The sequence below is a fragment of the Halichoerus grypus genome, chromosome X (assembly GCF_964656455.1).
Source record: "Halichoerus grypus chromosome X, mHalGry1.hap1.1, whole genome shotgun sequence".
Lineage (NCBI taxonomy): Eukaryota > Metazoa > Chordata > Mammalia > Carnivora > Phocidae > Halichoerus > Halichoerus grypus.
Window position 1 is genome coordinate 44,141,391 of NC_135727.1, and position 9,479 is coordinate 44,150,869.

Sequence of the window (9,479 nt, forward strand, 5' to 3'; positions counted from 1 at the left end):
ACAAAATCTTGCCATTTGCAACAACATGGATGGAGCTAGAGAATCTATACTAAGCAAAATAAGCCCCTCAGAGAAAGACAAATGCCATATGATTTCACTCATATGTGGATTTTTTTAAAGATTTGTGTATTAGAGAGAGCGAGAATGAGAGAGAGAGAGTACATGAGAGGGGGGAGGGCTAGAGGGAGAAGCAGGCTCCTCACTGAGCTGGGAGCCCGATGCGGGAGTCGATCCAGGGACTCCAGGATCATGACCTGAGCCGAAGGCAGTCGCTTAACCCACGGAGCCACCCGGGCACCCGGCGCTCATATGTGGATTTTAAGAATCAAAACAAATGAGCAGAGGGGAGAAAAGTGCGAGAGAGACAGAGACAAACCAAGAAACAGATGCTTAACTGTAGAAGACAAAGTGAAGGTTACCAGAGGGGAGGTGGGTGGGGGGATTGGTGAAATAGGTGAAGGAGATTAAGAGTACACCTTTCTTGATGAGCACTGAGTAATATATGGAACTGTTGAATCACTATATTGTACACCTGAAACCAATATTGCACTGCATGTTAACTACACTGGAATTAAAATTTAAAGAAAACAAGAAAAAATTTTAAAAAAACCTAGAGATGTGTTAATGACCGAATTATGAGTTTAAAATATAAAACGATTAGGAGGAAACATAAAGGTAAATCTTCATGACCTCAGATTTGGCAATAGAATTTTAGATATGATACCACAAGCAATAAAAGAAAAAATAGATAACGTGAACCTCATGAAAATTTAAAACAATTATCATATGCTTTCACTTATTTGTGGAACATAAGGAATAGCATGGAGGACATTAGGAGAAGGAAGGGAAAAATGAGGCGGGGGGGGGGGAATTGGAGGGAGAGATGAACCATGAGAGACTCTGGACTCTGAGAGACAAACAGGGTTTTAAAGGGGAGGGGGGAGGGAGGATTGCTTAGCCCGGTGATGGGTATTAAGGAGGGCACGTACTGCATGGAGCACTGGGTGTTATATGAAAACAATGGATCGTGGATCACCACATCAAAAACCAATGATGTATTGTATGGTGACTAACATAACATTAAAAAGTTAAAAAAAAAAAAAAAAAAAAACATCACCAAGAAAGTGAAAACCCACAGAATGGGAGAAAATATTTACAAATACATGTGCATATATCTGATAAAGGACCTTGTCTCTACAATATATGAAGAACATTTACAGCTCTGTAATAAAGTGACAAATAACCAAATTAACAAAAGGGCAAAGAATCTGAATGCACATCTCTTCAAAGAAGATACACAAATGTCCACTAAGCAAATGAAAAGATGTTCAACATCATTAGTCACTGGGGAAAGACAAATCAAAACCACAACGAGATACCATTTCACACCTACAAGGATGGCTACAATCAAAAACACATATAAAAATAACAAAGTGTTATCGAGGATGAGGAGAAAGTGGGACTGTCATTTGTTGCTGGTGGGAAAGTAAAATCATGCAGCCACTTTGTGAACCAGTCTGGCAGTTCCTCAAAACGTTAAACATAGAGATAACATATAACCCAGCAATTTCATCCCAAAATATATACCTAAGAGAAATGAAAATCTATGTCCACATAAAATCTTATAAAAGAATAGTTATAGGAGCATTTTTTATAACATCCAAAAAGTGGGGGAAACCCAAATGTCCAGCAACTGATGAATGGATAAACAGGTGTGGTATGAATGGAATATTATTCAGCCACAGAAATGGAGTACTGATACATGCTGCAACATGGACGAAACTGGAGACCTTTTGCACGTGAAAGGAGCCAGTCAGAAAACACTACATATTGTATGATTCCATTCTTATGAAATGTCCGGAACAGGCAAATCCATAGAGACATAAAACAGAAATAGCGGTGGCCCATAGTTGGGGAGATGAGGAGAATGGGGAGTGATGTCTCCGTTGCTGTGTCTGAACGACTGCTGCCCACCTCAGGGACCTCCTTCTGTCCATGGCTAACAGGGGAAGACAGGCTTCAGGTGGATGCAGTGGCAGGCTTGCAGGGGGAGCAAGTCTTTCTGCACCTGGAGTGAGAAGACCGGGGTGTGAGCCCCTCCTCAGATGCTCACACCCAACATCCTTCAGGCAAGACACTTCCATCACATTGCTACTCAAAATGTGCCCCCTGGGCTGGTGCTGATCCACAAACTGTTATCTTCCCACAACAGCATAAACACAGAAATTGAAAGCAGCATTTACAAACCTCCACAGCAATCTGACAGAGTGGCTTTATGGCTGTTGAATTTAAGAATAAACAGGTTGAGCTCATTAAAAAAAACTCGGAGGTGCTTCCCTCTCAATCTCCCAGGTGGAATAACCAAGGAAGACACGTATTGGCTCATCTTGAGACACCTCCTCACGTACAGGGCCAATGGCTGTGGCTCAGAGGCTGCAGGTCCATCAGAGGCTGATTCAGAAGCGTGGGGCTGCACTAATCGGATGCTCCACAATACCCATAGGGTTGTAAGTAACTAAGTTCTGACCTCTCAAGAACAAAAGGTTATGCCTGAAAAGAACAAAGTCAGATAAATCTGAATGAGTTAAGAGTAGCAGCCTCAGTTGGGAGGGGTCCTGAATACTTGTTGTTTCTTGAACTTTTGGATTTAGATATTTCTGTACTGAGTTTGGGTCCTTGCTTACGCTTTTCAAAGAATTTCACAATATGAATAGCATTGAAAAAGTTTGATTTGTATATGCCTGTCCTATTACTGCTATTTCCCCCGTGTTGTTGCTTATACTTTGTTAGTGAAGCACTAGCCATCCCCTTACTTCATCTCCGTAACCACAGCATTACACCATGATTGCTCACTAGGTACCTTTTTCCTCAATCACCAGTGAAGGGAATAATCAGATGTATTCAATTCCCACTCTGGTCTTCAACATCAAACCCCACTTTCCTTTCGCCTCCCCAGATTTCATGCGTATCTCTCACACTTCCACTCCAAGTGTCCCATCCACAGTCCAATTATGGTGCATTTTCATGTTGTTTTACCAGTCCTCCCATTTGATTTCTGAAATTACAAACGGAACACACACACACACATATTCTAATGGATTCATGTTCTAAAAATAACGTTTTACATACTACAACGTGTATGACACCAATATGTATGAGTAGCTTTGAAAAACATCTGTATGTCACATTGACAAACATGGGCATTTTGAACCAGTAGCATTTAGCTTGATAGAATTTCAGAGACTTAGTGAAATTCAGTTTTCTTTTTCTAAATGGCCCACAGTTCTTTCTCTGAAAAGGCAAATGGCTCCGCAAGGAGCCTTAGGCTTCTAAAATTTTCTTCCCGCTATATATGGCAATTTCTAGGTACCACCCACAAGGATTTACTTGCACTGGATTTTGTCGTAGCTTTTCTAGGGTTTTTATAAAGCAAGCTCTTTTTCTTCCCCCTCAAATGCCTTTGGCTTTTTCTCTCTTCTAATGGACTCCAGAAAAGGTTGGATTGCTGTAGTTTACCTAGCTTTTGTTTCACTGTTTGGCTCAGAATGACACCTTTCACAGGTCTCTACACCTAAATCAAAGGTTATTTAGAATTTATTTTAAAAGTTCACATGGAACACATAGCAAACATAACGAAATAGTGGGTTTGAATGCAACTCTTAATAAATTTCAAAGGAATGAATTCCCCCACCCCACCCCAGCCACTGTGTTCTCTCTTCACAGATACATAGGAAGGTAGAAATCAATTAAATGGAAGGCATTTGGATAATCACCAGCTACTTTGAAATTCAGCATGTACCTCTAGGAAAAGGAAACAAAAAAAAGCCCATGCACCAAGAAGGAGAACACAATGGGTTTTAAAGTGCATTACCATTATCCTAAGTCCTCCTACCCATCAAATCACTTGAGGTAGAGGAAGGATTCACCTTAGTTCTCTTAATTGCCAAACAGCCTCCTTTTATTTTGATGCAAAACGATAGGGACAGGTCCCACTGTGACATCTGCATGTTTACACTTCAACCACCCTGGTTAAAAGGAAGAGCTTCAACAGAAACCCACAGGCACACGGACAACCACACCACCTTCCCCTTCAATCTCCAGGCTGCATGTCACAGGAAGGCTGTTATTGGTTCAGCCCTGGTCACCCCACCACCCTTTGGGCCAATGGCCATGGATCCTGCACTGCCAGTTGTTTATTGGCTTCTGCTAGCGGAGGCTGGGAGCACAGCTGCTCTCATTGGACGACCCCGTCATCCAGGCATAATTGCAGTGCAGGAAGCCTTTTGTATCAAAAGGGAAGGATGATAGGCTACCAAGGCACAGTATCAGATAAATTTGAATGAAGCAAAGTAGGCCTTTCACAAGGTCAGGAGCTTGAGCAGGGCATTTTTCTAGATGGTTTGATTGAGTATTCTGCACGCTGTTTGGGTCCTCATTTATGCATTTTTTTGAATTCGGATAATGGGATATGTTAAAGGAGTGTGAATGGGGTAAGTGTGATTGTTATGGCTGCTACTGCACTTTAATTATTGCTATACCACACATTTTGAAAAAAACTCTCTCGATGATACTACTATACACATGTGGGAGAATGAGAATGCGTGAAGTAAATAAAATCATTGTGGAAATAATTTTGACCGTAAAGATCTCTGAAGAGGCTGACCTAGGGGAATACCTACTAGAAATGACCATTTAGAAAAGTGAAGAAATGCAGTATGGTTAAGAAAAATCATAACAAACTGCACTAAAGACATATATAAAGTTGAGCTGATAATGTTTTTAACATTTCTTTCACAATAAGAATTTTTAAAACTCGGCAGAACGGCACAAGTCCAACACTAGAGTAGATTGCACTTTGGAGGGCCACAGGTCTTTTTCCACCAAGTGAGGTGGCTTAGGAAAGAGCCTTTGGTTTGCGATGTGGTCAGGCGCTCCTGGGGGAGCTCATTGGCCTCTGGTGTACCTAATGACGGCCTCGGTGGCCTCAGACACGGCATGCTTGCCAGTCTTCCTGGGCAGCAGCGGGTGCATGGCTGTCTGGATCTCTCTGGAGGTGATGGCGGAGTGCTTCCTGTAGTGGTATGAGGAGCTCTCCTTGGACACAACCCATTATCCAAGGGATTCATAATCCTGTATTTAGTTCTATCTTGTTAACTTTTTTCTTTAAGTTGCCATAATCAGCATAATTATTTGATGCCATCACTGTATCATTTACCTCTATTTGCCAATTCATTCTATTATCATTCCTTCTTACATCCCACATCTTTTTCTACCGTCCTCAATTACATTCTTTACAATTGCCGTTCGTTTGGTGCCAGTTGGTGTAAATACTCTGAGTTATCATTTTTTCTTAAATGTCTTTACTTCTGAGTTAAAGTCTTAAGGTAACCAGAATTGAGATGGGGTAAGGTGTGCAGGCCATTAAATAGGGATTTAATCTTCTGAAACCCTGAAAGGTGTCACTTATGTACCTACCTCTTCTTACATGATATTCCTACAGAGGCAATGGTGAAAAATGTTAACCCATGGGAAATGGAGTTAGACAGGGTCCATACCACTTTGGGTGGCTTCGAGGCTTACCCGGGTATATTGTCACACACCCCTGGGAATTTTGGTTAAGGAAAAATCATGTGCGTAATTATTGTGCTGATTATAATAATTGGACTGGCATAATGAATATTCTTTCCCTTTTAGGAACTCAGTGTTCTTTCTCACATGGGGTAATCTCAGACATTGGAGAAAAATGGAGATATGGGGATCTCAGCTTCCCCATTCCTTGACAGCATCAATGATTAGATGGTGGCTCGTGAACAAAACCCAGCTGGGATACCTCTCCATTCCATTAAGGCGGCTCTAGCCGTAGTGTCAAGCGAACAAACAAGCAGAGCACAATTGCACAAGAAGTCGAGGAAGTCAACTTCCTTTTCCCTGCATCATTCCATCCCCCAAGCTAGCATTGTTCTGGGCCAAGAAGAAATGTCCCAGCTAGTAAGAATTCCTCTCACCAGGGAAGGAAAAGTGGAGTGAGTGACCAGCTTCTCTAGACAGTCCTGGCACTGCATGAAGGTCTACCTTCAGTTTTACCACACCCATGGCAGCAGAGAGAGTTGGCTAGCTACAAGGAATAAAAGCTGAGGCTATTATTAGCACATACACAGCCGGACTGACTGCAGTTTATGGAGAATTTTGTGCGGACAAACTCAGCAGTTTCCACCACTGATGGAGTCACTGGCTGGGTGCACAGATGCTGACAACCGTCCCAGTGATATTGAAGGGTCCTAAAGCCAGCCATACGTCAGTACTTGCGCCCCCTTGCCCCGGACCTCTCTCCAAACGACACCCCTACACAGACCCCGCCCTGCCAGAGCCCAGACCCACATGAGTAACCATCCAAACTCTCTGCAGCTGCACAAGTGTAGAACAGTAGCCACCTGGATCCTTTCCCACCTCAACCAGAATCCAGGAGTTAAGCTTACAGACAATCCATTTTTCTAGCAGCCGTGCAAGAGCAAGACACCATCTTAGGTACCCTTGGCAGACCCACCAGCTTGCGTGCACTCGGGGCTAGCCCCTCTAGCTATCTATGCACCTGCATGCCGTGGCCTGATGCCTGTCATTGGCATCTGCTACGGCAGGTACGCACACAGAGGGGACTGTGCGGTGATGGGTGAACACTCTGACAGCCAGGCCCCTGCCAACAGCTGCTTATGGATAGGAATCATGCTCAGGCTCCTGTCACTGGCCTGCAACTCCATGCCCACCTACAGATAGCACCTCCAGGTTCTAGTTGGAGTGGGATGACTGATATATTCAAACAGTTAAAAGAAACTGCCAACCAAACATACTTTACCCAGCAATGCCGTCCTTCATAATTGAAGGTGAAATAAAGACTTTCTCTAATAAATAAGAGCCGAGGGAACTTGTCATGTCTAAACCTGGATCACAAGAAATGTCAGAAGGAGTTTTTCAAGCTGAAACAAAAGGACACTGATTGGTAACACCAAAATATATGAAAATATACAACACACTGGTAAAGGTAAGCATTTAGTCAGATTCAGAATACCCTAATACTGTATAATGTGGAGATGTGCTGACCGGGTAACCTGAAAAGAAAGGATAAAAGAAAAAGGTATTGAAATTTGCCATAGTTTCAACAATTTGTTAATGGATACACACACACACACACACACACACACACACACACACACACTCACACTCACATAAACACACACAATGTAAACAATGATGTAAGAAAAGTAAAAGGGTAGGCAATAACAGGATGGAGTTTGGGCTGTGACCAAAGGTAAGCTGTTGTCAGTGTAAAATAGACTGTTATACCTACATGATATTGTATGTAAACCTCACAGGAGCCACAAAGCAAGGATCTACCACAGATACACAAAAGGTAAAGAGAAAGGATGCAAAGCACATCAGTGCGGAAAATACTAAATTTAGAAAGGCAGGCAACAAGAAAGGAAGTAGTGGAAAGTAGAATTACAAAACAGCCAAGAAACAAATAATAAGGTGGCATTAATAAGTCCTATCAATAATTACTCCCTTAATGGAGTGAATTCTCCAATCAAAAGGCCTACAGTGGCTTAGTGATCAAAAAGCAAGATCTAACCAGCATTTGGTTAGAAGAGGCTCACCTCAGCTCTTAAGGACACAGAAAGATACAAAGTGAAGGATGACAAAAGATATTCCATGCAGGTGGAAACCAAAGAGAGCAGGGTTAGCTATACTAATGTCGGACAAAATAGACGTTAAGCCAAACTGGTCAGAGGAGACAGAGATGGTCATTAGGTAATGACGAGGGGGTCAATTCCTCAGGAAGATATAACAATCATAAATATGCACTCAACATTGGAGCACCTAAATATATTAAGCAAATCCTTAAAAAACTGAAAGGAGAAATAGACAATAATACGATAATACAAGGAGACTCCAATACCCCAATTTCTTAAGGTTTTATTTATTTATTTGACAGAGAGAGTGAGCACAAGCACGGACAGTGGCAGGTAGAGGGAGAGGGAGAAGCAGGCTCCTCACTGAGTCGGGAGCCCAACGTGGGGCTCGAACCCAGGACCCTGGGATCATGACCTGAGCTAAGACAGACACATAACCGACTAAGCCACCCAGGCGCCTCCAATAGCCCACTTTCAATATTGGATGGGCCGTCCAGGCAGAACATCAACAAGGAAACATTGGACTTGAGCCATACTGTAGGAAAAATGGACTTAACAGACATATATAGAACATGTCATCCAAAAGCAGCAGAATACACATTCTTCTCAAGTTCACACAGAGCGTTCACCAAGGTAGATAGCAAAACAAGCCTTAGCAAATGTAAGAACATTAAAATCGTACTATCTTTTCCAACTACAAGCGTATGAAATGAGATATCACTAACAGGCAAAAAGGTAAAAAATTCACCAGTACGTGGAAACTAAACAACATGCTTCTGGATAACAGTTGGGTCAAAAAGAAATCAAAAGGGGAAATCCAGAAGCAAGTGCAAATGGAATGACAGCATATCAAAACATATAGGTTGCTGCTAAAGCCATTCTAAGAGGGACATTTACAGTGACAAACACCTACATTAAGAAACAAGAATGACCTCAACCTAACTTTTCAGCTCAAGGAGCTAGAAAAAAAAAACCAAACTAAACACAAAGTCAGGAGATGGGAGAAAGTAACAAGGATCCGAGTGTAAATAAATGTACCAGAGACCAGAGAAAAGGATGGACAAGATTAGTGAAACTAAGAGCTGGTTATTTGAAAAGAGAAATAAAATTGGTGAAACTTTAGCTAAGCTAACTCTGAAAAACAGAGAGAGGACTCAAATGAGTAAAATCAGTAATCAAAGAGGAGACATTACAACTGACACCACGGAAATACAAAGGATCATGAGAGATTACTACAAATGGTTATATGCGAACAAATGGATCACCTAAAAGAAATGGATAAATTCGTAAAACACACAACCCACCAAGACTGAATCATGAAGAAACTGAGAATCTGAGAGGCCAATATCAAGTACAGAGATTGAATCATTATTCAAAACCTGCCAAAGCAGAAAATCCCAGGAACAGATGTTTCCCTGGTGACTTCTACCTAAACATTTAAAGAACCAGCACCAACACTTCACAAATTCTTCCCAAAAACTGGAGAGGAAGGAATACTCCCAAACTCATTTTACAAGGCCAGCATTACTCTGACCCCAAAACCGGATCAGAACACCATAAGAAAAGAAAATGACAGACTAATGTCCCTGATGAATATAGATACAGATATCCTCAATGAAAGAAAAACCATTAGCAAACTGAATCCAAGAGCACATTAAAAAAAAAATCATTCACCATGATCAAGTGGAATTTATCTCTGTGATGCAAGGATGGTGCAACATAGGCAAATCAATAATTGTGATACACTGCATTAACCAAAGGATAAAATCATATAATCGTCTTAGTAGATGCAGA